Below are 8,814 nucleotides of genomic sequence, written 5' to 3' on the forward strand. Positions count from 1 at the left end.
TGACCCTGAACAGTCTTTCTAGGGATCCCAGCCATCTCGTAACTCGGTCTCCCTCTGTTTCCCTCAAACCAGACCAGGCCATCAACCTAACCTGAAATGAGTTGAACATCCCTAAAACTCTGGGGTGTGCACTCTGCCTCTGTCTCCCTCTAAGTTTCTAAGAGGCAGCCTGGCATAGGGCTACTGCCTCTCCGTTATTCTAAGCATGTCTGCTTCCTTATCTCTCTGTTTTGCTGCCTTTGTAACTGGGCTTGTTTTTCTCATTGGCCCCAACCATCAGGACTGGATTAGGAAAGGGGCTTTAGGGGCTGCAACCCAGGATCCTTGGCCAAGGGGACTGTGGACTGCAGCCCTAAAGCCCCTGCAGGCCATGGCTCTGCCTGGTGGAACTGGAAGCAGCTCTGACTCGTATGCTGTCATTCCTTCTCTCCTATCCAGAGCCATGTGTGTCACCGCTGGTGGCACTAGTCTGCAAAGTCATGGCCAGGGGGAGCAGTGGGTAGGAGGCAGTGCTTGCAAAAGCAAGGCTGTACAGAACCATCTATGTCCCCCTTGCCAAACGGGAGCAAGTGCCAGGCAAGTGCCCCAGTTCCTGGTCCCCTCCAAACCAGACCCCCACCCCACTCTCATGCCCCATCCCCCACCCAGATGCCCCCCTGCCCCGCTCCTGCATCCCATCTCCCAACTGACCCCTCTCTGCTCCCACCCCCTACCTCCCACCCAGACCCCTCCTCCAGCCCCATCTCGCTCCTGCCCCTAATCCCCTGCCAAGACACCCCCCACCCCAGAAGCCATCTCACATACACTGAGCGTCTAATTCTTGGCCCCACTCCAGACCCTTGGGGACCTCACAACATTTAAGAAGACTTAATCCAGTCCTGCCAGCGATGAGTGCCTACCACTGGCAATTTTGGCAGCTGTGTCAAATGCAGTCTGGTTTCCCGTGAGTGGGGAAGACTCTTCTTAGTTTGTAAACCCCTTTACACACCCGACACTCTGCTGCAGATCCCCCAAAGCTACAAAAGCCTAGTGGGGAGCCAAGGGGTTCTTGGCTCTGGAAGAATCTGGTTTTTCCAAGCTTCCTACTCATACCTGTGGAAGATGGAGTCTTCCTGTCACACTCCAGGCCTGCAGCTTGTCAGCCCTGCCTAGCGATTTCTGTTTCCAAACAGAAACTGAACAGGGTCTGACATCTTTATTAAGCACTTTCTTAGAAAGAGACAATGAGCAAAGATACCACACAAGCCTATCTGACTGCATGAGCAATGTGTCCTTTGTTCTACAGCTGTTCTAGATCTTTATCAGCCGCAACAGTGCTAGACTTTTCCCATCTCTCATGTAAAGGTCTTGGTTCTTTTTTTTTTTTTTCTAAAACAAATTAGGATGGGTCAGGGGCATTTGTTCATTTTGCTTTTAACTGCATTTGTATTAAGTCAACATGGAGTCCTGTGGCACCTTCAGACTAATACATTTATTAGGGCATAAATTAGTCCCATTAGGCCATGAGCATTTGTGAGCTGCCGCTCACTTCATGAAGCATCTGTTAGTTTCTAATGCGCTAGAGGACTCCTTGCTGGTTTTGCTGAGACAGACTAACATGTCTACCTCTCTGAAACAGGGACATTGCTCTCGGGCTGCACTGCTCCAGGGGGAAGGGAGGGCAGGCCTTCCCCCCCCACTCATCAGAAGCAGCATAGCACTTCCAGAGGAAAAGGCGAGCAGAGGCAGAGTAGGGGTATAGAGGGATAGGACAGGGTGGTGCAGAGGAGTGTTTGGCTGATGCCCCCCACCCCCAAGAGCCTTCCTCACCAATCACCACTGCTCTGAAACATATTTAAAGATGCTTCTGCATGCACATGGGGGTAAAAGTGACTAGATCTCTCTTTTCATCTGACTGGGTGTCAGCACCCAAACCAAAGTGGCGTATGAAGTGCAAAGTTCCTATTGGGAACCACATGACCTCATAGTTCAGAATCTTCAGTGCTGGCTCCAGATTTTTACTTCCCTGAGCCCTGAAGACAGACTCCCACTGATGTCAGTGGGTATGGGATCAAGCTCCGGATAAGCAAGAAACACAGGATCAGGCCCTACAAGATTTAGTTTTAAGTCACTGCAAATGCAAAATCAGTGTATCTCCCAACCCTCCTGTCCCTCTCTTTTAAATTATTGTCTCTAGCCTGTTTCTGGCAGCATGTTCCCTTTTCCCTTTTGTACCTATTCTTTTCTGTTGTTGATTATTGCACTTTCTGCCTTTTTATCTTCCTCTCTTCTTTCTTGTCATCTCAGCTGTGCATTTTTCCTTTTCATGCATTGTGGATGCCTGCCTTTCTTTGTGTCTAGTCTTGAAAGTAAAATCCATGATGCTGTGTACTGGGTAATTATATTATTCAGCACCTTTTGGCATTGCCAGTGCTTTCTAAAAAAGTGGCCTCGTTGCCCTTTAAGCAATTTACATAGCATTACTGATTTTTGCATTTAAATGTACTTATCTCTATCCCAAACCATGGATGTGTTTGGGAGATGATTACAGTGTGTTCATAAGTAATTTAAAATACAGCAATCATAAAAATTTCAGTAGGATCAACAAATAGCTTTTGTGGCCTTTTCTGTTCAAACTCAGTATCACAACACTCCAGCAGTGCAGGACTGTGTAAATGGTGTGTTCCACCTCTAGCAGACTGATGAAAACAACTAGATGATTCCAGGGCTTCTATTCACTAAAGTAAAAATCTGACAAATGCAACCTAAACCGTGAGAGCTGATTATCCGTATTTTAGCTCACACAAGTTAAAAAAGTTTTTACGGGGAGGGAAAAAATACCCAGACTGTATCGGGTCTCTCCTTTCCCCTTGTGGGCACCTCCATGGGACAGGGAGAGGTGGCGGGTGTCTATGCTCCCCACAAAGTTCAATAAAGTATTTGGCTATTTAGCCTTCAGCTATGCACAGTCTATATACAATAACAAGTTCCTCAATTACTCACTGATACTCACTGAGTCATAATCCGTACCAGCTCAACTGTCTTTATAGCCACAGCCCTCTGGCTGAGCCACACCGTGGAGATATAAACCCCTTCCAGGGTATATTGTCAGCGGGGTCACCTCAGCTCCCTTTCTATAATGGCTTTCAACTGAATCCTTGTCCTTCTTGGGGCTCTACCTGCAGTCTGCAGCACTGGTCAGCTTCCCACACAGGGGGCTTCAAGGTAGATCTCTTCCCAGTGAAGTCTCCATGCTCTCTGAGCTGGCTCTAGTACTGACGTTCTTTTACAGGCTTTTCTGGCCCCTGATTGGCCAGTTCCCTGGCTTCCACTCTAGTTTCCTGAGACGATTTCTCTGTGGTTTGGGTGATGGGGCAAGGCCACAATCTCAGTGGAAGCATTTTGGGCCTATTCCACCCCATCACACAGATATTGTTTCGAACTTATTTGTGAGTCCAGTTTTCACAGTAGGGTGCTGAAGTCAGAAACCTCGTTGCTGCATTTATCTATCTAGAGGCCCACCAACACCAATATAATTTCTGGAGATGGGAGCTCAGAGTGGCATTTTAAGGCCCAAGTACCTGGTTTTTGGTTCCTAAATTCAGCTATAGCAAATAAAGTTTGGCAATGGGCTTGCTGGGCCAGATTCCTCTGTGGTCTCACACGTTGACCAAGTTGCACCAGAAGTAAACTTGTGCTTCTTCATTCTTAATATCACAATCAATTCTAAGTAAAGGAATGGAGAAAGAGTAATGGTCAATACCAACAACCCCTTCCAAAGCACAAAAAGCAAAAGAAATGAAGTATTTTAAACCAAACCCTGGTTTATCCTCCATGCCATGGACACCAGCTGTGAGCAGACAATCCCAGCTGTAATTCCTCCTCAGTATCTTTGAGGATACATCTTTCTTCCTTCATACCCTGGGCAGGCTCAATGCAATAGTGAGAACTCATGGGGGGGCAACAGAGATCAGCTACAACCCTCCACCTCAGGTTTCTCATGCCATGCAAAGGTGTCTGTGTTGTTTTGTGAGTGATAGGTGACCTGGAGCATTTCCTTGCTGCTTAGAACCTTCACACAAAATTCTCAAGCAGAAGGGACAAAAGTCAGAGGAAAAAAGAATGTCCACTGTGTTTGGTACATTAAACAATAGCACTATGAGTGCCTAGAGATGCTACCATGGCAAAGATGAAGTTATTATTATACAAAACTCTATTTTGGGGTGGGGGAGGCAAAAATGCTAATTCAGGTCAACTGAAAAAATTATTAAATTTTGTAAAAAAATCTCACGAAGCCACACCACACTACAACCACTTCCCCTGTCAAAAAAAAAAAAGCCCACATTAAAAACATTTTTATTTTATATTTTTGAAACAAAATATTTTCTTTTTAAAACTTGGAACAACTCTTCATTTGGCAATTGACTTCAATTTTACCAAGTAACGTTTTAAAAATTTCAAAATGTAAACAAAACATTTTGTTCAGCCTGAAACAACCCCCCACTCTTCATTTTGGCTCACTGAAAATTAAGTCTCAGAAAGTCAGTGAACTGAAAAAAAATAATTTGTTCCCACAACTCTACTTGGAGACTTGTATGTAAGTCCTGGCTTCTTCACAAATTTCCCCCTGCAACCTTAAGTCCCTCACTCCAGGTGGCTATGTCTACACTACAAAGATCTTTTGAGACAAGCCATTCTGGAAGATCTCTTCCGAAAGAATGTCTTTTGAAAGAGTGTATCCACACACAAAAAGGTGAATCAAAAGAGAAATCTGTTGTTTTGAAAGAGAGATTCCCCCCAACCCCACTTCAAAAGAATGGGCCAGGGATCGAAAATCAGGCCCCATGAGGACAGCTCTTTTGAAAACAAGTGCCTGCGGAGTGTCTGCGCATGTTTTCGTTCAACAGAAGCTCTCAAAAGGGGGCACTATTCCTGAAACAAGAAAGGAAGAGTGATTTTGAAAGGAGCACCATATGCTTTCAATTTCCTTTTGAAAGAAAACTTTTTGTGTATAGATGCTCTGTGGGATCAAAAAAATCTTTCGAAAGAACTTGCTAGCATAGATGCAGCTGGTATGTTTACACTACACCATTTTTAAGTGACACAACCACGTCGCTAAAAGTCAGGCAGAATAAAATCTGTCAGCACTTTTGCTGAGGAAAATCTTCCACAACTTTGAAGCAGCATTTACACTTGTACTTGCTGCCACAAAGCCTTTGTCATTGGGTTGGGTGAGGGAGTTAAGCACCTGCGAACCACAAAAGCATACCACTCAATTGCAGGTGTGAACAAAGCCGTAGTCTCCCCGTGCTTTAGTTCCTTTTTTTTAGCATGAGGATAACAGCATCTCCCTACCTCACACAGGTGTTGGGAGACTACATATGTTGATGTTTGTGAGGTGCTCAGGCAGTATGGTGATGGGGACCAGAGAAGTAATTAAATCATAATGCCACTGTAATTTTCAGTGATTGATGCCATTACTGCAAACTATTATTGCACTTCTTACGGACAAGAGTTCCCTCCTATTTCAAGGGAACCTCAGGACCCTTTTTATGTGGAAGTATCGGAGGGGTAGTCATGTTAGTCTGGCTCTGTAACAGCAACGAAGGGTCCTGTGGCACCTGATGAAGTGAGTCTGTGCTCACGAAAGCTCATAAGAACATAAGAACATAAGAATGGCCATACTGGGTCAGACCAAAGGTCCATCAAGCCCAGCATCCCATCTGCCGACGGTGGCCAATGCCAGGTGCCCCAGAGAAGGAGAACAGAAGACAATGATCAAGTGATTTATCTCCTGCCATCCATCCCCTGCCCTTGTTATGAAGGCTAGGGCACCATACTTTATCCCTGGCTAATAGCCATTTATGGACCTAACCTGCAAAAATTTATCAAGCTCTTTTTTAAACCCTAATAGAGTCCTGGCCTTCACAGCCTCCTCGGGCAAGGAGTTCCACAGATTGACTGTGCGCTGTGTGAAGAAAAATTTCCTTTTATTAGTTTTGAACCTACTACCCATCAATTTCATTTGGTGTCCCCTAGTTCTTGTATTATGGGAAAAGGTAAATAATTTTTCTATAGTCACTTTCTCCACACCATTCATGATTTTATATACCTCTATCATATCGCCCCTCAATCGCCTTTTTTCCAAACTGAAAAGTCCCAGTCTCTCTAGCCTCTCCCCATATGGGACCCTTTCCAAGCCCCTAATCATCTTAGTCACCCTTTTCTGAACCTTTTCTAATGCCAATATATCTTTTTTGAGGTGAGGAGACCACATCTGCACGCAGTACTCGAGATGTGGGCGTACCATAGTTTTATATAGGGGAAGTATGATATCTTTTGTCTTATTATCGATCCCTTTTTTAATAATTCCTAACATCCTATTTGCCTTACTAACTGCCGCTGCACACTGCGTGGATGTCTTCAGAGAACTATCCACTATAACTCCAAGATCCCTTTCCTGATCTGTCGTAGCTAAATTTGACCCCATCATGTAGTACGTGTAATTTGGGTTATTTTTTCCAACATGCATTACCTTACACTTACCCACATTAAATTTCATTTGCCATTTTGCTGCCCAATCACTCAGTTTGCTGAGATCTTTTTGTAGTTCTTCACAATCCCTTTTGCTTTTGACTGTCCTGAACAACTTGGTGTCATCTGCAAACTTTGCCACCTCACTGCTTACCTCATTTTCTAGATCATTGATGAACAAGTTGAACAGGATCGGTCCCAGGACTGACCCCTGGGGAACACCACTAGTTACCCCCCTCCATTGTGAAAATTTACCATTTATTCCAACCCTTTGTTTTCTGTCTTTTAACCAATTCCCGATCCATGAAAGGACCTTTCCTCCTATCCCACGACCACCTAATTTACATAAAAGCCTTTGGTGTGGGACCGTGTCAAAGGCTTTCTGGAAATCTAGGTATATTATGTCCACTGGGTGCCCCTTGTCCGCATGTTTATTAACCCCTTCAAAGAATTCTAATAGATTAGACAGACACGACTTCCCTCTGCAGAAACCATGCTGACTTTTGCCCAACAATTCATGCTCTTCTATGTGCCTTGCAATTTTACTCTTTACTAGTGTTTCTACTAATTTGCCTGGTACTGATGTTAAACTTATCGGTCTATAATTGCCAGGATCTCCTCTAGAGCCTTTTTTAAATATTGGTGTTATATTGGCCGTCTTCCAGTCATTTGGTACCAAAGTGGATGGGAATAAGCTGATGGGAATAAGGGGACTTTGAGCTGATGGGAATAAGGAGCCCATGAGCTGATGGGAATAAGGGGACTTTGAAGCAGGCGGGGTCCTTTCCAAAAGGAGCCCCGTCTGGACGAGACACGTGGCGGCAAGCCGCGTCAATTTTGAAGCGCTGAGGCTGCCCGCATGCTAATGAAGCGCTGAATATGCATTTCAGCGCTTCACTAGTAAACTTCGAAATGGCCATTTGAATGGCTATTTCAAAGTTTGGGGCACGTGTAGACGTAGCCACAGTCTGCATTTCTCCATTTAGATAGTCCCATCAATTCTAGCAGTGAGTAATAAGCCTTCATATTCAGAATGGAGACTTCTCCATGGAGAACAATGAGCAACAGAGAGCGAAGACACATATTTAAATGGAGCCCACAAGGCACAAGCTCTCACAGGAGAGCTGAGTGAGCATTTTGATTAGCGCAGCCGGGAGTTGCCTGTTATTCTTATCCAGCCATTACAAGGCCACTTTTATTACAGAGAGATGGACAACACTGAGAGATACAGAATACCTTTGTGCATCAGTGGGGCTCCTAAAAGTTCTCCTGAGAGTCAGCTTTTCACTTGCCATAACAGTCATTGCTGCTGTCTCATCCTCACTTTATTTCCCTGCATGATACTAGGCTGGGTTGCAACTGATTCTTTTCTCCACCCAACCCTCTGTCAGTCTCATTTGTTGCACAGTAGCTTTGCTGTTCTTTTGTGATTTCCTCTGGGATCATGCAATTCCTTCTCTCCAATGGTTCTGAGGGCAACGCCACCTCGATTTCAACCTACCAAGGGCACAATCCATCACTATCCTATCGCCACTGAACATTTAGTTTAAGCTGCTTTTGCCAGGCCTGCAGAGATCAGGGTATGGTTTGCTATGCTTTGGTAAAAGGAGGTAGGCAAGGCCCCCTTGAATTAAGGTTGGGACAGTCACTTCATTTAAGACCACATCATTTGGAGGGAATTATGACCCAAATTGTCCATGAAGGAAAATCCCAGAACTCCAAAAAGCCATGGCATCATTCACCTTGCCAGTACAGTCAACACTGCTCTCCCTGACCCTGCCTCTGTGATTGACCAGAGCCTGCATAAGGAAGGAGTAGTACCCATTTACAGTTTGTGTGTGGATGAGTTCCTTGTGGATGCAAACTACAGGCATTGATAGTCCCAGAGCTGTTTGAAAAGCCCATTCGCCCAAAGCTGACCATTATTTCAATAATATTGTTTATGCCTTCTCCCCACACAACACAAACCTACAGAGGCATCACAGTCCTGAATGCCTCAGACACTTCTGCAGCTGACTTGTCAGCACCCAACTAATTAGCTACAGACCGGTAGCTGTATGGCCATCCTAGGTGTGCATGATAATCCAACGAATGGAGTCAGTGCTCCTCCAGGGTGAAGCTCTCTGTCCGGGCCTCGTGGGCGCATGCAGCCCCTCCCACCCCCCCAGATGGGCCTGTCAGTTGGCAGCTGTGTGTGGCTGACTGTAGGCCTAGCCCAGCCGCTCGGCCTCTGCTCCCCACATGGGCAGGAAGGCCTCACCCTTTGTCTGGCACACATTATTTAAGACACAGCATGCTGCC

This window comes from Carettochelys insculpta, chromosome 17, assembly GCF_033958435.1.
Source record: "Carettochelys insculpta isolate YL-2023 chromosome 17, ASM3395843v1, whole genome shotgun sequence".
Taxonomy (NCBI): Eukaryota; Metazoa; Chordata; order Testudines; family Carettochelyidae; genus Carettochelys; species Carettochelys insculpta.